We start from the raw sequence: 22,970 nt of genomic DNA, 5'->3' as shown, positions 1-22,970 counted from the left end.
ATGTGTTGATACCCAAATTCCTGCTGCATCCATTCTCAGAATACATCTTAACCAAGACTGAGCCCTTAAACAGGCATTTTCCAGCCCAGTGTGGTGGCACACACCTTTAATCCCAGCAGAGGCAGGTGGATCTATCCTGGTCTACAGAGTGAGTTCCAGGACAGCCAGGGCCACACAAGGAAACCCTGTCTTAAACCAAGGCATTTCCCTCCTTGCTGAAGTCTGCTTTTCATGGTGAAAGGGCTCTCTAAAGATAGTTGCCTCAGGTGCTATTATGAAGGTTGGCATTAGGAGTGTTTTAATTGGTTTGCCAATAGCCTTTGTGCAGAATGAGCTGAAATTTGATAGTGAGTTTTCAAAAAGAGTTTGTGGTTTTTTAATTCATGGGTAAAGACAATAAACAAAATTAGTTTCAGAAATACCTGTTTCACAGCATATGTAAATTTTCTGTTGGCTTCACAGGCTTTGGCAAATGTGACCAAACTTGGGCTTCTGAATGTTAATGTGAGGTTTTCCTTATAGAAAAACAACACTTGGTAGGCATGATAGGGCAATTTAGAGGTAAAGTTTTGATGGAAGATTCAATTAAAATGAAGGAATTTCTACTAAATTAAATGTGACAAGCCAATTTCTGTTAGTATCATGTTGTGCTGTATCTCAGGCATGTAGGACAAGTTGGAGTTTGGACTAAAAATATATCTTAATACATATTTAAGCTATATTTATGTATCCAGACATGGTGACACACACCTTTACTTTAATCCCAGCACTCGGAAATCAGAGGCAGGAAGATCACTTTGAGTTTGAGCCCAACATGGTCTATATTAGTGAGCTCAAGGATAGCCAGAGCTACATAGATCCTGTCAAAAAACAAAACAAAATACAAAATTGTTTGTGTTTGTGTGAATGTTTCTGTATGTGAGTATGTACACATGATTGTAGGTTCCCACAGACGTGAGAAGAGTGTTTTGGAAACCAAGGCCTAGAGTTCACAGGTGGCTGTGAGCTACCTGATGTTGGGTGTTGGGAATGGAACTTGGGTCTTCTGCAATTGCAGAGCAGTGTATACTCTTTAACGCCTGGGTCATCTCGAGGCCTTGAGTCTGGCGTCTGGAAAAGGTTTGTAATCAAGGCAGGCTGCCAACGTCTGGGAGGCATGGAAGGAAAATCATGGGGACTTGTGTAGAATTGACTCAGTTTTGGCTTCAACTAGAGAAACGAGGAAGGAAAGCAAGGATTTTTTGCTTTGAACTTGCCACGTGTGCCAGACACTGTTCTGGAACTTTGACCTGTCATTCTGCAACATCCTTGAGTATGCCTGAGTTTTCAGAATGAGAAAGTGAGACTTTGTTTAGGTACCTGGTTCAGGTCACACCCTGGAAAGCTGAGCAGACTTCTCTGGCTGCTGGCCTCGCTTGTACTTCTGGGTAGTTGTAGGGTTTTACCTAACTTACATCCTTTGTACCTATCAGTTGTAATGATTTATAAGAAGTTTTTTAAAGGCCTGGAGTTAGTGAATGGTTCTGTGCTTATATAAGCTCATGTCTAATTCTGTTTCTTTCTGTATTGTAGAGGGAATAGAACGTTGCATGTAACCTATTTGGAGAACATCACTTGCCTAGTCTGTCACAGAAGTGATACACAACAACCACTGTTTCTCCCCATCTCTTCTGTCTCTCTCTGATGAGTTCTCTATATGAAATGGGGCATTGGCCACTGTAGGCACGACCCAGGAAAGGGGATTGTGAGTTCCTTTTAGCCATAGTCAAGTGGCATGAAGAATAGCTTTCTGTGGGTAACTTCCGGGATTCCTTGGTCTTAAGTCTCAGATGATCTGTGGTTGTGCTTGCTCACAGTAAAGATGGAGGCTTTGCCCAGGGCCAAGGGCTGGTAGACAGCAGAAGTGATCTTGGGGCAGGCATCTTAACATTCTTCCCTACATGGGAAGAAGAGTGGAGAGAGACTAGAGCTGTGGGCCTTGTAGGAAAGCAGCTATGATCAGCCAGGATCAGCTGTCTGGTCCCTTTTATAATTTTGGTGGTGGTACTGTTTAACCTGTGTTCAGATATGATCATGAAGGGGTCTTGCTTTTCTTGTTTTGATCAGTGAGTGGCCTTGCCTAATGGCCACTGGAATGGTTTATGCTTACCAAAAGGGCTCCTGGGCTTAGGAGTGGGTGTCAGGCTGGCTGGTAGTCACCCCAAGGCCTGACTGAAGCCAGACCAGTTGTGCTAGCTCAGACAGCATTCCTCTTTGTTGAGACCCAGAGGGCCTGAGCCTTGGGTTAGCAATTCTTCACACCTGTAATTAACTGGATTGTGTACTTGCCATGAACTGGGCACTGGCGTGGGTGACTTGGGGTCCCAGATGTGTTATGGCTTCAGCCTCAGACTTCCTTGGGGTCACAACATTTTCTTGTACCCTGAGATGCCTGACTGCTTACTTCCTGTCACACATAGCAGCTGATGCAGCCAGATTTAGGATTGCATCAGCCTTCATGCCACAAACTCAGGTAATCAGATGATGTTTTGAAAGGTTCAGTGTCACTGTGTTTTTAGTAACTGGGTTGAATCACAGAGTTGCAAAACACTCCAGTATAGCTTAGCAGTGAACTGGACACAAGTGAGTCTCAGCAGCTAAACATGCAGCCATGCTTTGAGAGTTGAAACGATCATTAGCTGGGCCTGGGTGGAGGGAGGCACAGTCCAGGGAAGGACAGAGATCTCTTCCTTGCAGAGCTGACTCCATTGTCTACTGGGCAGTGTGTTATATGCAGGTTGACGGCTACAATAAATTCAGGCTGAAACCCCCTTCTGTTTTACCGGGTTACTGAGAACTTTGGCTCAACAAGGTGGGGAGGAAGTAGCTGTCTTAGGGAATTGAATTCCTGGCTGGTGGTGTCTCTTCCCAGGCTCAGCCCAGTGGCAGTCTGACTCACAAATGGCCCCTGAAGACAGAATTACCTTCTGAGGGGATGGTTTGGCATCTCAACTTGAGTTTCAAAAGGACAAGTGTGTTAATCCTCACTTTACTTCAGAAGTTGGTCTAAATGGAGACTGAGCTCAGTCTGCTGTCACTGATGAGTCTCTGAGTTTAGTTGTACTTGGCCCATGTTCCTCAGTGCTGAGACTGTACCCCTTCCCCCGTGTCTCTGTAAACCTGCAAGTGACATTCACGAAGCAAGCTCCCATGGGGACTGGGTGCCAGGGCTGCACTCAGAGTCAATGGCAGCATTGCCTGGTAGAAATGGCAGTCACGTGTTCTAGTCCTACATCAAGAGGGGTGAAGCCAATTTTAAAATAGTTAATCCTAAATGTCTAAAATACTATCTTAACAAAACAGTACTCTGCATTCCTTTTGTATTCCATCTTCAAAATACATATATTTTACTTTAGGCTTTGTTCTGGACTGGCTGCATCCCAAGGGCTCATCAGCCAAATAATGAGTGGCTATATATACTACTGGAGAGTAGAGAAGTTCATGCATTGTAAAGTGACGTTCTCATCATTATTAAACAGACTGTGCAGTGAAAAAATCAATCAGTTAATTGGTTAATTAATTTATTGAGACAGGATTTCACTGTATAGTCTTGTCTGTCCTGGAGCTAGTTTTGTAGACTAGGTTGGCCTTGAACTAAGAGATCTACCTGCTTCTGCCTCTTAAGTGTTGGAATTAAAAGCATGTGCCACCACTGCCTGTAAAAATTGTTATTTATTGGTGTGTATGTATGTGTTTGTGTGTGGGTGTGTACATGTGTATTCTGATACCCGAGGAGCCAACAGAGTGTGTTAGATCCTGTGGAACTGGGCTTACAGAAGCTGTGAGCTCCTGGGATGTGCATGCTGGGAACCAAACTCAGGTCCTCTGAAACAGTAGAAAGTTGCTCTTAACTACTGAGCTAGTTCTTCAGCTCTGTGTGTGTGTGTGTGTGTGTGTGTGTGTGTGCACTGCTTAGAGAGGCCAAGGAAGGATTCTTATAGGCTATTAGCTGAATCTTTGTATCATTTTTTGGGGGAAAATACTGGGGATTGCATCCAGGGACTTGTGCATACCGGGTAAGCACTCTATCACTGAGCCCTGAATCTGTTTTTGGAAAAAATAAATTATATACTGCGTAATTCACCTGATAAACTATACAATAAGATCAAAAGATATATTATTAGGATTTGTTAACCATCACCTTAGTTAATAATGAAGCATTTTCTTCTTTCTTTTTTTTGTTTTTTCCAGACAGGGTTTCTCTGTGGCTTTGGAGGCTGTTCTGGAACTAGCTCTTGTAGACCAGGCTGGTCTCGAACTCACAGAGATCTTCCTTCCTCTACCGCCTGAGTGCTGGGATTAAAGGCGTATTCCAAAGAGACCCTGTGCCTACTGGTGATTTCTTCTTATTTTCCCTCAGTTACTTGCCCATCACTCAAGCTCTAGGCAATTTGAATTCACCTGTCTACAGACTTGCCTCCTCTGGACATTTCACAGAGATGGGATAATATAGTAAATAACCTCCTGTATATTGCTGTTTTTATTTAGCACATTTTTGTTTTTTATTGTCAAAATACATTTTTTTCTGGACAACTTTCATATCTAATTGAAATTACAGCTGTCAAAGCAATGCAATGCAAAGGAGAAAAACTGCAACAGCAACAACAACACACACACACACACACACACACACATCTGAAAGGGTCAAAGGATTGTGGGGACAAATCACCTGTGATGTGGAACCAAAGTATGTCGCAAGGGTTACTAACATGGTCCAGGAGAGACAGCTATCTCTATCCAATCTCTTTAACTATCATGAAACTGAACAGTTAACTTCTTTAACATGTGCAGAAAACTGCCACAGGCTGCTTTACACTTTTAAGACAACTTTGAAGTTAGTTGGGGAACAAAGGATGCAGATGTCATCACCCAGGGCTAAGGTACACTCTCAGATTAGGCCCAAGGATCTGCCAAATGCACATGGAAACATTGCATTGCTATGGAAGAGACTTTGTCTCTTCACTTATGTGTTTTAAGAATGGCAGAGATACAGTGAAGTCTACCCACTGTATGGAATGAGATGGAAAAGTACACCAGACTAGATACCACATGCAGAATGCTCCCTTGAACTTATCCAGAAATTCCAAAGAAAACAAAACAGCTTGTTAGGAAAAAATGTGCCTGGTTATCCATCCTGCTTCAGCATTGGCATGGGAGGGCAGAAATTAGAATGCTATAGACCCCCGAGAACTGTTATAGAGGACACCAGCTTGTAAGTGAGTGAATTAAAAGTATCAACACAGCCCCTTTTCTCTCTTCCACATTTGACTAGAATCATGCATTAAAAAAAACCAATACTAAATGTGACATTTCAGAGCTATTATCATAAGGAGTGATTCACACCTTCCCCAGAGAAGGAGGTGGGTAGGTAGGTAGAATAAAAACCAAATAGGAAACCATCGTGGGGGGCTCTGCAGCTGGCTGCTAGCCCCCAGATGCTGGCTTTTGTGGGCATGCCATGATGTTGATCCACGGAGGCAGGGTTTCTGCAGCAACTGTGCACACGCCACTCTTAGCTTGTGAGAATCCAGCTTCTGTGGTGATGTGCAGCACGCTTACAAAATGAACATGGCCTTAGCAGGAGCAAGACATTACTGTCTGAGATGGTTTTTCTGTGCATCTAGTAAAACTTGTCATGTCTGCTTGTAGAAGCCTCATCATTTGTGATTCTTTTAAATAGCAAAATGTCTAGTCCTCCTGGGGCCTCTAGAGCATAGCCTTTTAAAGTTACACATATTTTGTCATGTACCACAAGCATTTAATTTTTTTATTGTTGAATAATATTCTCTTGTATGTATATATAGTTGTTGAACCTTTAGTTTTTTTCTACTTTTGTGTATTGTGAATACAGAAGCCCTAGGGACTTGCATGTATGGGTTTTCTGTGGTCATATTTTTGCTGTCTTTGGTATATTTGTGTGTATGTATATATGTATATTATATATAAATTCATACCATTTAAATCCCCCTTCCTTTCTGTTTCTTTTTTAACCTATGCTTTCCCTAGGCAGGCAGGCAGTAGTTCAGGGAGGGTGTCCTAGCTTCCAGGGCACAAAATGCTAGGCTATGAGAGATGCCCTACTGCTAGGGACTCTTCTTACATATGGGTCCTTTCTCCAGAGATGTCATAGTGTCACTTGGACAGAAACTTTGGATTGTTTTGTCATTTTAGTGTTGGAACCCCAATTTCTTTCTTTCTTTCTTTCTTTCTTTCTTTCTTTCTTTCTTTCTTTCTTTCTTTCTTTCTTTCTTTTTTTTTTTTGGTTTTTACGAGACAGGGTTTCTCTGTATTGTTTTGGAGGCTGTCAGTCCAGCCTGGCCTCGAACTCGAACCCCAATTTCTATGTAGGGATTTTCTTGCTGTGGCAGCTCCCTTGAGGAAGGACGAGACCTCTCTCCACTGAAGCTGTAATAGCCACCCTCCCTGCTTCCTGGTAGTCTCAGTCTGCCCAGGCTTGGTTAACTAGCTGCTCCTGTCCAGGGCTTGACTCCTAAGGGACTGTCCCAGCTCTACCTTGATGCCTAAGAGTCCCTCAAATGCAGTAGTTTAGAACACTGCTGACTTCGGTTTGCTCACAGTCCTGCAAATGGAACAGGAACAACCTGAACTGACACTGGACTCTGGGGGTTGTCTGGGGCCCTGCTTTTGCATGGGCCTTCTGGGGCCTCCTCACAACCTCACAACATGGAGTAGATGGACTCTAAGGAGTGATGTCAGCTCTGTCACTGTGACAAATCACCTCAGATAATCAACATAGAGGAAAAGGTTTGTTCTGTCTGGAGGGTTTAGAGGACTCAATCCTTGGTCATTTGGTCCTGGTTGTTTTGGGGCCTGGTAGGAACCCAAGACCGAGGAAGCTATTCACTTCATGGTGGCCAGGAAGTGGGGAGAGGAGAGGCTCGTGTCCCAATGTTCCTTTCAAGGACATGGCCCACTAGGCTTTAGTTCCCATAGGTTCTTCCATCTCACAACACTACCATAGGCTAGTGTCCAGATCTTTAACGTGCTGGCCTTTGGGGTACACTTATCCAGTCCATAGAAGGAAAGTTCTTATGGAAGCCACGGTATGGCATATATGTATTTATTGTACCCCTCGTGGTAAAGGAGCTGGAGAAATAGACTCCGCTCGCCCATGAGAGAAGGCATTAATGTAGTTTCCATGTTGTCACAGGGAATGACAAAGGCATAAGGATGATTGTGCATTTGGCTGGTGAAAGGGACAGGGATGACAAGTACCCCATCCAGGACAGCACAGTCAGCCATGCCATCTTCTAAAGGCAGTTATAGGGTGGGGACTTGGCTGTTGTCATTTGCCAGGCTCTATTGATTTTTCCTAACCTTTGAACCCAGCTTTCTGGTGCTAGCATCCTGTGCTATCCTTTTAACAATTCCCTTTTACTTAATGTCTCCACAGCCAGCATCTACGTACCTAAGAATTTGATACCTTAACTTCTAAGAGAGCTAGTGAGAACTCGATAGTAAGAGACAAGATAGTTTACCAAAGAGGAAACACCTGAAAAATGTTCTGCCTCGCTAACAACTAAGACAAAACACCTACATTAAACAGCAGCAGCAGCGTGCCCTTAGTGTCTCAACATCAACAATATAATCCGGGCTGTAGAGGGGATATCGACAGGAGCTTTCCCAGTTTACTGGGGTCGCCACCTCTTCTAGCCTTTCTTGCTGGAAAATTTTAAGTGCCGAGAAACAGAAGATGTCTCGTTCATTTTTAGTTGCTCATAGGAAATAGGTTGTGCACACACATTGACAGTGAATAGAATCTGAGGTACTTCGTACATGCATACCAACGTTATAGTTTAGCAAGTATGGAAACTTAGATGATATGAAGCAAGACAAGATGTTATATTATTCAGTCTTTAAATTGGAATTAGTTTTCTGGGATACAGCTCAGTTGGTAGAGTGCCTGCCTAGAGTGCCCTAGGTTTCACCTCCAGCACCTCATGTCTGTAGTTCCAGCACTGAGGAGGTAGAGGCAGGAGGATTGGAAGTTTAAGGTCATCTTTGGCCAATCGGGGCTACATAAGACCTTGTCATGAATAAAACAACAACAAAAGAATCATAAGGAACTATATTTGATGACCCACATGGGATAATTTTGAGTGAATATATAGATGGGTCTTAATGTGATCAGGTAAATAAACCACTTGGGAGCATTTCAGACAATGTCATTGTGGGACCTACTTCATAGGTGGCAAAAAGGAGAGAACCCATCATTAAGCTGAAGGGACCCAGAGCTGAGCAACGTCAGGGTTGCAAAGAGGATGTCTTACAGCCTCGAAGTCATATGCTTGGTGAGAGACCCAGAGTCTGGCTCCTGGAAATCCCTCCCTCCACTCTTTAAACTTGACAGTGCTTTCATTAGCCCAATATAGTGGGAAAGGGGACCAAGGCAAGGCAAGGAAACCGGAAGTAGATGGAAAATGAGAACTGCAGAGCATGGTCTCAACTATGTAAAAATGATACATACTAAATGATGTTAGAAATAGTTGTCTTTACTAATGGGTTGATAGCTGCCTCCTATTTTCCTGTTTTCTTTGAAGAACCTAAACGATATTATTAACATGAAATGGAAGGTTGTGTGAGTGTGAAATACCAAGTAACATTTTAAAGAGGTTAATGCCAATGTAATGATGGCCTTGACAGAGTTAAATGGTGACATTTTAGTCTATCTTTCAAAGGATCCAGCGGCCTCAGAGCTTGGTGTACCCCAAGACGGTGGCCAGAAGGGGGCGCTCTAGCCCAGCACTTCAAGGCATCTTGTCCAGGCTGGGCTGGGATTTCTGTGGCCACAGCAGAATAGCATCTTGGAGAAATGTGTGGCCTTGTCAGTCCCTTTCGCTAAAAGTCTATTATTTCTGTCTTCATTTCAGAGCGGTCCTTCCTCTTTGGGAAAATTATTGCCATGGTTCCTCAGAAAGCTAAGCTGAATACCACCGGAGCTCACCGGGTTCTTCCTGGTCCCTTTGGGGTATCTGGCGCATGCTCATTGATGTGCCCATCCACCAGAAAGCCTTACTCTACTGGTTATGCGTGCCCTAAAGGGACTCGAACTGAAGTGCTTAGTGCTCCTAGCTCCGGATAAAACATGCCCCATAAAGCCCACTGTGGTGTTCCCGTAGTAAATCCCTTAGGTCTCTCAATATGTTTGCATTTCTAGTGTTTCTCTACCATTTGACTCTGGGACAACAGCCTGGGCCAGTTAACCTGCAGAGCTGCTAGTGTAGTTAGAGTTATGTTGTGAAGTGGTCGGAGGACATTTGCTCTCAGCGAAGATTTTGAGTGTTTGCTTTGTCACTTCACTGCCAAGCCCTTGGCTTTTGTTTTTCTCTCCCAAGGTCAAGAAGCCACCGATAGCTGAACACACTGGATGGGTTGGTGTGCAATTCTGCCTGCCTGGAGCCCTCTCACCCCCACAAGCCCTTCAGGCTAATGGTTTTCCCATGGACATCTACTGACAGATCATCAGGGGTCAGAAGAGGTTGTTTTAGGGAACAAGAAATGGGTCATACTTCAAATACTGGACATCCTAAAGCTACACCAGGGCTGAAATCTAGCACAGCTGCAGTCCTAGGGGAGCCATCATGGGTTGTCACTATGAGGGACACTATGGGCTGTCATTAGGGCTCTCACAGTGAGTGCTGCCAACCTGCTGCCTGTGCAGAAACTGGGCAAGATCTGCGTCCTGTACAGCTACCCAGGCTGTGTTCCCTGCCCTCACAGGTTGCTCTCCTTGTGTGTGGGATTGGCGAGGGAGGAACTGTTTGAAAATCCGAGGGATGCTAAGGAGACTGGAGGATAATCTTTTGTAACTCTTCATAGCTTGGCTTTTCCAAGTACTCCTCCCCTGCATGTTTACCCTATGGGAGAGAGTCTGCCTTAACTTCCTGGCTTCCCCCACCAACTTTACTCCCGTAGTTTGTTGTAGCATTTAATTTGTGTTTTGGAAAATGAATTAAAACCATGTATAGGAGAAGATTGTTTTGCTGCAACACAGGAAGTTTTTCGTGTAAGCAAAATAAAATTTTAAATAACATTCGGTTGGTACCATCTGAGTGGTAGAATGCGTCTTCCTCTTACGCCCAAGGTCCTGAGTTTGATTCACAGCAAAAACAAACAAAAACAATAAAATATCAATCAAAACCAAAAACAAAATCCTAACCAAAACAAAAACAAATCAAAATACAGGTGTGCTGCTAATTCAAATTCTTAAAAACAAGCCTGGATTCATTAGGTGTGAAGATTTTGTTGCTGAACAAGTGTTATCCTGGCTGCCACTGTTAGCAGAGGCTGACACTAGTGATTCCTAGGATTTTGCAGAGCTGGGGTTTGCATTTCTAGGCTAGTGCCAAGAACAAATTCTTGTTTTCCTTTAAAATGCATTCTCATTTTGTTGAGATATAGTTTACATGCAATAAAGCCCACAGGGCATAAAATTAACCCTAAAATAAACTGCTGTATAATGTGTCTGCATGGAAATGTTTCAAGAAGAGAGAAATCTTTTCTCTGAGTAATCTTGATTGTGTTTCTGACTTTGTGTATCCAACATTCAATGATTATAAATTCCGTTCATGGGCACCCTTTTGTAGGCACCCCACAAGATCACCTCTAGTCCTCAGTTTGTATATAAGCATAAATAATGACAATGGAGAAATGATTCAAAATAGTCAATTAAATACAGGGTTGTTTTCTAGAACACATTTTTCTTTGCTGAATAATTTTCTGAACTTAATTATCTCTTTTATAGCTGTAATTTTTATAAGTAAGGATAATTCTAAAGGAATTTCCAAAGTCATTTTTTGTTGTTGTGTTTTTGAGACAGGGTCTCACTTGTAGACCAGGTTGGAGGTGTGAGTCACCTGGTTCTGCAGTTCAGATGCTGAGAATTTAAGAGCGTCCTTTTGCCATTCGAGGACAGCTCACAAAGTCCCTTTTTAAAATCAGTTCTTTGTCTGACTCATTGGCTTAAGAAGCTCTCCATTAGAGTTAAAATGCTTTATTAAAAGTGTCTGGAGGACGGGGTAGTAGAGAGGATTATTTTCCATGGCTGCTTCTCTGTACTGTTGGAATATTTTGCCAATGCAGTTTTCTTCAAAAATTAGTTGAAGAAATTTCCAGCAGACAAATCAGTAAGAACATATATTCATCTTTAGTTTCTTTTCTCTAACATGTTTTGGAAATACTCAAGGAAACAAGCAGACACACACATGCAGGACTTAGAGAGAAATGGCTTAATTAAAACATGCACCTTTCCCCAGACATAGTCTCATTAATTTATTCTCCCTAGACAGTTTTATAAGCACAGCATATTCTCAGAATGGCTTAACCTATTTTTGTAGCTTAAATCTCGCTAGACAATGAAGAATAATTGGCGGCTCGGTTTGCTGTAGGCAGTGAGGTATTACCTTTCTGATCATTAATTCCAGGTGTTAGGAAGCTGTTAGCCTGAATATTTGGTTAGGGAGTAGCTTTCTGCGTCAGGGGTTGGAGCAGGTTCTCCATGCTGTGAGATGATCCACAGAGGGCCTGGCACCAGAGACAATGGCTCCATCTCTGAAAACAAGACAGAAAGGTTGGAGTTGTGCTGCCACTGTTCACAGTGGCAAGCTCTTCTGCTTAGTAAAAGTTCCTCGATACTCCTTATTATAAAACAGTATTCAACATCAAGAAGTTATTAGTGTATATTAATTGTATAAAACACTGACTTTCATTATATTTTGATATTTGTCCTAATATGGCTTATTTCGCTTAACATAACGATTTCCAGTTCCACATATTTTCTTACAAATAACATAATTTACCTCTTTATGGCTGAGTAAGATTCCACTGGAAGGGTTGGTGAGATGGCTCAGTGGGTTAAGGTACTTGTCACCAAGCCTGATGACTTGTGTTGACTCCTGGGACCTACGTGATAGGAGAGAATCAACTCCTGCAAGTTACCCTCTGACCTCCACAGATCTCTCTCTCTTTTTCTCTGTCTCTCTCTATCTCTCTCATACACACACAATGTAATGAAAAAAACTTTATTGGGTATATATGCTGTGTTTTCTTGTCCATTCATCCACTGATAGACATCTAGGCAGATCCATAGCTTGGCCGCTGTGAACGCTGTTGCAATAAACAAGCATTTGGAAGGAAGATACGTTACCATTTGCTTTTAATGCAACGTATGCTCTACATGTTGTTTGAGTTCTGTTTTCAATCCTTATTTTTAAATAATTGCAGTTTTACACAGGGCTGATTGTAATAGAATTCAATGCTACAAGTGTCTTATTAACATGTAGCTATCCATATTGTCACACAGGCCTTGGAAGCTTCCTTTCACATGATAGCAAGTTCATTGAGATAATTTTCTATATTTCTTTGGCCATTTCTCCTCTTTTTAGTCACTTAGCATACTACTGATGTTTGCTCTTTTATTTTATTACTAATACTTTTATAATGTTAGAGATTGGACCTGGAGTCTGGAGCATGCCAGACAAGAGTTCAATCATGGATCCACATCCCTGCATTTACATGTTCAATGTTTAGATTTCTTGAACTTACTGAGTTAAATGGGGGATGAAATTTTAATAGGTTTTGATATGTGTTAACTTAATTCTCTTTCAAAACATGTTGATTTATAGCACCAATTAAATATTTCATAAATGTTATTTTCCAACCAGGTGAAGATTATTTTGCAGTTTATTTTTACACATCTGTATCTCTTCTAAAAAAAAAAGTAGAGCCTGCAGGTGAAGTAGGATACAGATGAATTTGCATGTGTGTTGATGTTTACTGTGAACACGGAGTTCCAGGTACTGAATTCTACAGATGTTCTCTTACTGAGAATTGCAAAAATGACCAATTTAGCTCCTGACCTTACTTATGGCCTGAGTTCCTACTTGAATTCATGATTCTGGAAGGTTTCTTTTTTCTATCTGTAAAGTAGAAACTCAGATTTTCTGTTTCTGTGATTGCAGGTGTCTGTGCAGAAAGAGGGGGCTGAGGCAAGCTGGACCTGTTGTTCTAATTACATAGGGATACGTAAATACAATATGGAGTAAATACAGATTCAACATGGAGCTCACGAGGAGAGCAGGCCATGGTCCATTATACCTGGAAAGGCTTCTCATAAAGTGAATCCTTGCCATCCCTCTGAACAATTTTCAGAAGCTTGTATACAGTTACAATTGACTACAAAGTGCTGTTTCTGTGATCATTACTCCATGTTGTACACAATATAGGCAGGTGCTTTTAGATGAAGAACACGACCCAGTGTCAAAGTAGGGAGGAGCCAGAATCAGGTACAAGTGTCCTCAAATCCATTTTTAACTAAAGTTTTATTTCTACCACTTAACTATTTTGAAACATCTAATCGTCTATGTCAGCACAGACAAAGAAAAATAGACCAATTGCTTTGGCAATTTTATCCAATTGTTGACACTCAAGCGAGAATATCCAGGCATTTCTAGGCTTACTGAGTGTTTCCTAACAACTGCTTTACTTAAATAATCAGGACCACCTCCTATTCTTTTCTAGAGATGTCTGGGAATCTAGGTGTGATTTGGATCAGATATTCCTCAGGGTCTGAGGAGGTCAGGAGCACTGAGGGGTCATGGGTCATGGGTCAAGCCGCATCACAGACTCTGCCCATTTGCCATTTTAGTTCCTCTTTGTCAGTTCTTTGTACAGATGTATTTCTCTAAGGGCTTCTTTATTTGGTAAAACTTAAAAAATCAGATCCAAAGAGAATACTGCATGACCCTTTTCATATTAAAAATCAGCTTGAAAGAGAATGCTGCATGACCCCTTTTCATGTTAAGGTGATTGTTTCCACATTGTGTTCAAAGACAGGATTGTGAAAATTCTTCACATTGCCATGCACAGACAACAGCTTGCTAGCCATGAAGAGACAAGTCACCCATCCAACTAATTGCCTCATGTTACAGACTGGGAAACGGGGGCCTAGTGAGTTGTTCAAGATTGTGAACAAAGAAGAGTCAATTATGGCCTCCAGTCTGCTCTCTAGGACTGCACTGTGGTCATTTGGTGCTTGTTATAAAGCTTAGTCTAAGAGTGGAAACAGATCCAACAAGTTTCAATCATGACTGCCAACTACTTTATAGTTACGGAGACATTTGTAGGTAATAAACTCTTTTAGCCAGGTGGTGGTGGCACATGCCTTTAATCCCAGCTCTCGGAAGGTAGAGGCAGGCGGATCTCCGTGAGTTTGAGACTAGCCTGGTCTACAAGAGCTAGTTCCAGGATAGCCAGAGCGACACAGAGAAACTCTGTCTTGGAAAGACAACAAAGAAACAAAAAACAAAACAAAACAACCCCCCCAAACAACCCAAACCTAAACAAAAAACAAAAAAAACTTTTAAAAACATATTTTTAATTGATTCTTTGGGAATTTCACATCATGCACCCTAATACCATTTCCCATTCCCTCTATATCTGCTCTTCACCATTGTAGCATCCTCCCTTTGCAAAGGAAAACTTAAAAAGAAATAATAAAACTAAGAAATAAAAATACAAATAAGAATATTAATTAAAAAAACAAAGAAGAAAGAAAACAAAAAGCCCCCAAAACATACAACCACTAACAACAAAAAATGCAAGCAAACAAAAGCCCCTCTGCTCCTCTCCACTGCCTCTTCATTTGTCTCAGTGGCACTGGGAGATTCTGGGTAGCAGTTAATAAACTCTAAACACACAGAGGCATAGATATGTAGAAGAAGGATTATTTAACATTTCACGAAATAGTCTTAATGCACTGTTTTCTTAAAAATGGTAGTTTCTTGTATTTATGAATTATCAAAGGAAAAAGTCATCAATGAAAGGAAACTATATATACTGTTTCTGTTTTACTTTAGTCATGATCCTTAAAAAATTACCAAATTTAACTCTAAGTACTCATTCCTTAAGTAAGGTAACAAATGTGGAAATTTCTGAGGTTACTTAGCAAAAGCTGGACCCTTCCTTATGTGTATATATATGGTGTGTGTGTGTGTGCAGGTACATGTGTGTATGTGTGTACACCAGAGGACAACCTCAGGTGCCATTCACCTTTACATTTTTGAGACAAGTACTTTCATGAGTTTGGAGCTCACCAAGAAGGCCAGCCTGGCTTGCCAGGGTGTCCCAAGAATCTAGCTTTTCCAGTCCTGGGATTACAAGAGTGTGTCACTCACTGTTCTTGGCTAATTTAGTTGGGGCCTAGGGATTAACTAACAAGCCAAACACTCTACTTACTGAGTTCTATCCCAAGCTCTGAATTGATATTAAAAACAATTATGTGTCTGTGTGTGTGTCTGTGTATATGTTTATACCACACGTGTGTGGATCCTTATGGAGGCCACAAGAGGATGTGAGCTCCTGGAGTTATGGGTGATTGACAGCCACCAGATGTGGGTGCTGGAATCTTCAACCTGCGTCCTGTGCAAGAGCAGTAAGCGCTCTTAGGCATTGAGGCACCTCTCCAGGCCCTGGGTTGAGATTTTTGATTTCATCATTTTTATGTGAGCATCGGGGATTTGAACTCAAGGCTTCATGCTTGCACAACAAGTATTTTTGACACACTGAGATGTCTCCATAGCCCCTTGATTTATTATTTTTCTAAAGGAATTGAGTTTGAAGATTTTAAAAAATTGTACACAGTAAGTCTTCATCAGGTTTTAATAGAGAAAGATGGTCGGATGACATGATTTCAGCTAAACTTTGAAAAATCTTCCTGTTTGAATGGCAGATTCTCAGAGGGAGGCAGATAGTGCAGCCTGGTCTGTGTGTCACTGATTAGAGGCTAGATGAGATTGTTGTTTATATTCTGGTGTGAAGACAGAACAGTGAAGCCTCTCATCTGAGCTTTGAAGTAGAGTTCACATGAATTTATAACAATAAGAGAGGCCTGCAAAGTGCCTTAGTGAGTGAAGGCACTTGCTACAAAGCCTGACAACCCAAGTTCAATCCCCAGAATTTATGTGGTAGAAGGAAAAAATTGACTCCCCCAAGTTGTCCTTTGACTTTCACATGTGTGCTGTGGCATACTTGTGTGTGTGTGTGTGTGTGTGTGTGTGTGTGACCAAATAAGTAATATCAAAAATAACAAAACCGTTTACCTTCCCCTTGATCCTGCCTTAGGTGCTGTTCTTGTCACTATAGTTATAAACTCATTCAGAGGTGTGCTTTGTTATTAACTTAAGAGTGGGGAAACTGAGGTACAGTTAATCTTAGCAATTGGGTAAAGACTAGTCAGTTGGGTTGAGGAAGAGCCAAGGTCATAATCAGGTTTTCTGGCTTTACAGTTTGCTATTTTTCCACTGCAGTTTGTTGTTATACTGAAGACACGATGGTTAAGATGTTTTCCTTCCTTTATTGACACACCATTTCAAGTCCAACCTGTTTCCTTTCTCTTGGCTGCTGAGCAGGGAGCACAGAGCCCTAGGCCCCTTGTTTCTGGCCAATGGCAGTGCTGGACCCTCTTGAATTGAATTTCCTATTCTTTCTGCTCAATCAGTGAACGTTGGGACTACACCGGAACCAGGATATTAACAGTTCTCCCCCACAACTTTGCCTTGTTTTTCCCCTTGGTGGTGGGGGACAAACTAGAGGAGAGACAAATTGGGAATCTTAAGGCAAAAGACTTCTCATCTGGATGACCTGCATGACAGCGAAACTTGGTTCCTTCCTTGCTACGCATCTAGCCTGTGTCTTGCTCCTTCACCGCCAGCCTGGCAGTGAGAAAAGTCTGTTTTCATTTCTTCTTTTGCAAAGTCCATCTGCGCTGCACAGGTGCAGGGCTGCGCTCTTAAAATAGAAGCTTTCTTTTGTGTGATGTGGCATGGTGGAAAACCCCTGGCTTCCTCACCTTGTGTTCAGATTAATGAAGTGATGATCTGTCCCTTCCTTGTGGCATTTTCCTGGCTTCTGTGAGCTCTTTCATTTCTCTGTTGACTTCTCTAGTTTCTCCGTTTGTAAAACAGCACCTGTTCTTGGTGGTGTTACGTTCCTTCCTATCTTTGATTTCTTGTGTTTCTGATTAGGACTCTGGTTTTGGAATTCTCTTGCCTAGTTTGATTATCCCAGCCATGCTGTTCTGGTGGGAATAGCTGGGGCTGACAATGGTTTTTGATGTTTAAAATCCCTTGTCTCACCATTTTAACACCGAGTTTACCCTGTTGTAGTCACCCTACAATGGTTAGATACACTCAAAAGCTTGATTAAATGCTCATATGTGTGCTTAGAATCACAGGAAATGAGAGATGATCCAATTTAAAAATTGGGATGGATGTTTCCATGACAACTGTTCTTACTTTTTAGCTTAAACATTTAGGATTCTTCTCAGAAGCTCAACATCTTGAGAGATTGTACTGTAAAAGGTGGATATTCATTAAAGTTTACTAATTTCCACAACAACTTCAAGAAAAGGATATTGTTACTGATTTACAAAGAAGACAGCGAGGGTCGGGATGGGAATTTTTTGTTTGTTTGTTATTTTCAGACAGGGTTTCTCTGTGTAGCTTTGGAGACTTTCCTGGAACTCAAAGAGATCCATCCGCCTGCCTCTGCCTCCCAAGTGCTGGGATTAAAGGCATGTGCCACCATGCTCCGCACCAGATGGGAACTTAGAGAGAGAAAAGGCACAGCACTTTTTAGCAAGTGTCTGGCTAAGCAGAAAGAAGATGGTTACTCTGGGTCAAAAGGTTAGCTTCATTTCCTCTGCTGTGAGTACTAGCTAGTGATTAACTGTGAGGTTAGAAAACGCTTGAGATGAGCTCTCTGATTTCAATTTATTTGTCTGTTTATTGTCGTGTGGTCATCAAGTTCAGGTCCTTGGAAACTCCAGCCACCTCTTTACTATTGGGCTACACTTCCAGCCCATTATCAAACAAGTGAGCAATGCTTTCATGAGACCAAATGAATACAGATGAAACATTTACAAAGTAGATTGTTAGGAAATGAACAATTTATGAATTGCATAAAACATACCACAGGCAGAGCAGGTGAATTCTCACAATGATGGAGACTGCGAGGAGCCAGCATAGCTGATGGTTCTAGGAAAAGCCAAGGCCACAGCTATGATCTGTAACAACAGAGAGAAGGCCGATCAGCTATGGATTGCTGGAATGAGAATAGTGCAGTGTGGTGATCAATGCGATGCCTTGGTAGAAACAAGTGCTCTGAGTGCGCAGAGTTGAACATAAAGTTGTAATTTTGTGGCTGATCCAGGGGCTATGGGTGGAATATGCAGATAAATATCAGAAAAGAACATGATGTGAGAACTGAGTCATAGATGCTAGGGTTAGAAATCTATAGGTGGATTTAAAAGACTTTCTTTTTAGTAATCGACAAATATTGAATAGTAACTGGGTTGAATAATGAAGCAGTCCCTGCCTGAGGGCTCCATCCATCCATCTCTGGGGGCAGAACTTCCTTTCTGGCTTTCATTGTGTGCTAGCCTTGGATGGATGATTTTAAGAACGTGGGATGCAACATACACAGGGGGTGAGGGGGCTGTCTCCTGCTTGTCTTGCTATGGGTTTGCTTTCCCAGATTTTCTTTAATGCTGGTTGTAGACCCAGCATTGAGTCCAAGGGAAGGGGAGGCTCTGGGAGCCCTAATGTCAGGCTTGAGGAACTTGTCTTACTGTTCCATTGGAAATATGCCCAGTTCTTCTAGGGAACAGTCAGTTCTATAGAGGTATAAATCCTTTAGAAGAAAGAAAGAAAGGAGAAGAAAAAAAGCAGTATGGCAACTCTCAACTTACCAAGTAGACAATGGGGAGATTTACATCTTCATCTTGAAGCCTGTGTGTGGTGTGCGTGTGTGTGCGTGTGTGTGCGCACACACGTGTGTGTGCATAATTTGTGTATTTGGATGTGAATTCAGACACATATTGCTTTATGTGGAAGTCAGAGTGCAACTTTGGGGGCTGCTCCCCACCTTTGCTTTGGGAGAGTCTTTTGTTTGCCATTACATACATGAGGCTGGTTGGCCCATGCCCTTCCAGGGATTCCTTTGTTTCCACCTCCCATGTCACTGGAAGAGTGCTGCAATTACAGATGTGTGCATGTGTGTCTGTTTCTGACTTCTGGGGACCTATGCTTGCACACGTGGCAGAGCTTTAACCACTGGAACATCTCTCCATTCTTGACTGATGGAGGCTTTCCTCTCAAAAGAACTTATAAACTTGAGAAGCCTGGCTTTTCAGCAATGTGCTGATTCCATGCAGCACTGTATGCGGTAGTAGCCACAGTGCTTTCTTAGGGCTTTCCCTTCCAAGACTTGAACAGCTGGGTTCCTGCCAAAGAGAGGAATCTGAGACCACACAGCACAACTGTGACATTTGTCAGTCTTCTAGCTGTTTGATTCAAGTCACATCAGTTTAACCCAAGCCAACCCAGGGAAATTTGTCCAATGAAATCATCCCCCAAGTCAATGAGTGTTTGTGCCAGCGAATGTAGTGATCAAATTCCTGAATTAGGAATTAAACAGGATGGCTGGCATGCTCTGGCCTTTCTGTCACTGAGGGGACGCTCATGGACATTTCTTATACCACAGGCAGGTTCTCAAGGTCTCCTGTCCTAACTTAGGTTATGAGTGTAGAGAAAGAGTGAGATGGAAAAGGTTTTGAGCCTTGCTTTTTAATCTTGGGTTTTTAATGTTAGCTGCTGACAAGGCCGAGTAAGCCAGGCCACGCTGTGAGACATGCACCACCACACCTGGCCTCTAGCCTAGATTCTTGTATCTGTAAAACAGTTGTAACTCAAGTGAACAGTAGTCACTTTTTAATAGATCTGGACTGTTTACTGGTCATATTTTTATATATATTGTAATACATTTTGAAAAGTTTAAAAAAGATTTATTTTTATAATTAAATGAGGTTGTTTATTTTTCTGCACACACACACACCTGTTTGCCAACTTAATGAACTCTTACGTGGGACCAAATCCCTCAGAGTAGTCTTGCCCTCTTGACTCAATAGCAAATGACCATGTGTACTCAGAGGTGGTGCATGTGGCCATGGAACTGGGTGGAGGGTTGGGTTGTAGAATAGGACTGGTTTATCCAGAGTCAGGAGAAGTGAGAAGTAATTTCTAGGCTGCCTGGCTCCAGAAGGTACAGTCTGCTTTCCTTTTGGAGCTTTAGGCAACAATGCACAGATATGACACAAGGACAGTAGGAAAATAAGCAGAGAGCGGATTGCTTGTGCAGCAGGATGCTTCAGAAGCTGGCGACACTGATCCAGGCAATTGATTGTACGTACAGAAGACCTGAATGCTCGGGCAGGTGTGGGAAGTGACTTCCACTTGAGTGAGTCTCTAGATGGTTCTGCTCCTTCACCTGTAAACAGAGGGTAATAATGTCACACTGTCAATCAATGTACCCAGAAAACAAATAAATACACCCATGCGTACAAAAAAACAACTCTATAAATCCTGACAAACATAGGCCCACAGATGTCAACAACTCTTTAGTTCATTTATTCACTTACTCAACAAGTGCTTGTCTGACCAAGGTGCTATGCCTACTACAAAGCTCTGTAACAGCTATAAAATTACATAAGGTTCAAGGTGTGAAAAATCCCAGTTCAGGTTTCCAATGAGTGGCAGATAAATTCAAAGCTGAACTTTGGAAATCAAGAATGATTTTATATACATTGTCTCTGCAATTACAATTACATTAAATGATTTAGTGCGTTGTTTTCAAGAGAACAGTGTCAGTTTCTGCTTAATGGACTATAGATTCTGCCCCTCAGGAGATTATGAAATATAAGTTTGCTGTGTAAAATTTATTGTTATTATGTAATTACTGTTTTGTGGTACTTGGGATTAAATCTAGGGCCATATACATGCTAGGCAAGTTCTCTGCCATGGGACTATGTCCCCAGCCTTTAAAATACAGTTTTTTGATTTTGAGACAGTTTCACTAACTTGACCAGTCTAGCCTCAAACTTGCTCTGCAATCCTGGCAAATCTTAAATGTGATATCCTCCTGCCTCAGCTTCCCAAGAAGCTGGGATTTCAAGTTTGTGTTACTGGGTCCAGTAGGTTTGCATTTTAACAGGAAATACTTGGAGCTTGCACAAGTCAAATACATATATGATGGGTGGTATTTAATAAATATTGACATGGAAAGTCAGGGAGAAGGTGAGCATGGGGAGGATGGTAGGAGATTTTCATTACAGATGCTCTAGGTAAGATGTCTCTCTTCAGGTCAGATGGAAGGAGAGCCAAGCTTTCATTGTTAAGACATGCCTGAAGATAAACAGCTTATAGGAGTGTTGAAGTTAGCAGATTTGATGGTGTCATAGTGAAGCTATGCATGTCTCATTATTTTGGGGGCATTGCATGAATCTGGGAAGCAAATATAAGTCCTCTGGACGAGCGCTGCATGCCTTAGATGCTGAGCCATTTCTCTAACCCTATTCCATGTATCTGTCCGGGTGACAACGTTATTTGACCCTGTCATATCAAGTAGGCCAGTGAAACAAAGGTTAGGAATTTGTTTATTGTCACTTAAGATCTATTGTAACAGGATATAAGATTGGAAAGAAGAAATTCTTCCCTTTTTCTTATGTGATAATTAGGGCTCACTGTATTTCTGAACAACAGTGTATTAGAAAGCTACAGTTATGTTGAGAGTGGGGCAGCCAGCAGCAGACCAGCAGTCTGGACAAAAGCATGAGTTTATGCCTGCATGCACTTATGCTGGTGTGGCGGCAATAGGGCTTGGGCACTGCTATTTTTCACATATGGCTGTTTTGCTTCTACAGTTCTAGGACTTTGATACTTTTCAAATAGTTATACTTAGAAGATTCCGTCTGTGTCTTCAACATTTACAACCCTAAAAGGATGCATGGAATGGAGGGCAGATGTAAACAAGTCAAAGGCAAGCCATTTCAGGACTGTGAAGCGTGAGCTTTTCCAACCCTTTGACTACAGTGGATCATGCCCTTATTGTAATAATCCAAGGGGATCTTTCCATATTGGTGTGATCTGCTTTGGTCAACATCATCACTGGAGTCTCCAAAAGCATGTCATTTAACAACGGATTGTGGTATATGGAGTGGCAGAGCAGGCGGCAAGCATGGCAACACACAGTCTCATCCCCCACCCCACAGCCAAGCTCCTCAGTCATTGTAACCTCCCACCATTTCCCTTATTTCCACCTCTGTTATCTTTTCCTGTGTTTTTAAAAAATCCTTTCCATATAGTCATTTAGATTTTAATTGTGCATATTGTAGAACTAAAGCATAAACATTAACTTGCTAAATAAAATAGTTCATGAATACTCTTACCCACAATAAAATAGTTCATGAATACTCTTACCCACATCCACAGGGTATTCTCAATTGTTTCAGAAAGGAAGAAGGAAGTAAATAAGAAAGAAAGAAAGATTTGAGATGGTGGCATGCACACTTGTAATCCTAGCACTCAAGAGGTTGAGGCAGGATTGTGAAATTGAGGCCAGCTTGGTTGCATCATGAACTCCTGTCTCAAAAAAGCCAAATAAACAAAAACTAAACCAGAACACACACACACACACACACACACACACACACACACACACACACACACACACACACACACACACACACAGTGGCATGGCAGGGTGGGAGATGGGAAAGAGAAGGAGAGAGAGAGAGGGAAGACACTGGACAACTGTAGAGGGTGTTAGATTTAGTGTTTGGCTGGTGAACCTCAGTCCAGAATTTCCTCATGTCTAGATTGATTTTGTCTTATGACAAAGAAATTATGTAATGGGAACCCTATGTAGATCGTTAAGTCTGTGAAAGAACATTGTGAACTGAATAGGAGCAGGTCAGAGGCCCTTCTCCTCCTCCTCCTCTTCCTCCTTCCCAGGCAACACATTTGAGCTTTTGTCTGGAGACAGGCTCTGAGCCGAAGGAAAGTGAGTGCTGAGTGTGG

At 42.0% G+C, this 22,970-nt stretch overlaps 1 long non-coding RNA gene across 1 annotated transcript; it reads right to left on the bottom strand.

Annotated features, from left to right (window-relative positions):
- Positions 1-11,037: 11,037 nt before the first annotated feature.
- Positions 11,038-22,444, bottom strand: LOC121137020. The gene is made up of 5 exons (XR_005874226.1): positions 22,371-22,444; positions 20,306-20,382; positions 18,028-18,121; positions 11,859-11,961; positions 11,038-11,610 (listed from the first exon to the last, which is right to left on the bottom strand). It is a non-coding gene; the product is annotated as an uncharacterized LOC121137020 (long non-coding RNA).
- Between the last annotated feature and the right edge of the window lie 526 nt (positions 22,445-22,970).

The sequence above is a fragment of the Mesocricetus auratus genome, unplaced genomic scaffold (genome assembly GCF_017639785.1).
Source record: "Mesocricetus auratus isolate SY011 unplaced genomic scaffold, BCM_Maur_2.0 Super-Scaffold_100676, whole genome shotgun sequence".
Taxonomy (NCBI): Eukaryota; Metazoa; Chordata; class Mammalia; order Rodentia; family Cricetidae; genus Mesocricetus; species Mesocricetus auratus.
The sequence above is the reverse complement of the archived record's forward strand: the minus strand, read 5'-3'. Positions and strand labels throughout refer to the sequence as shown.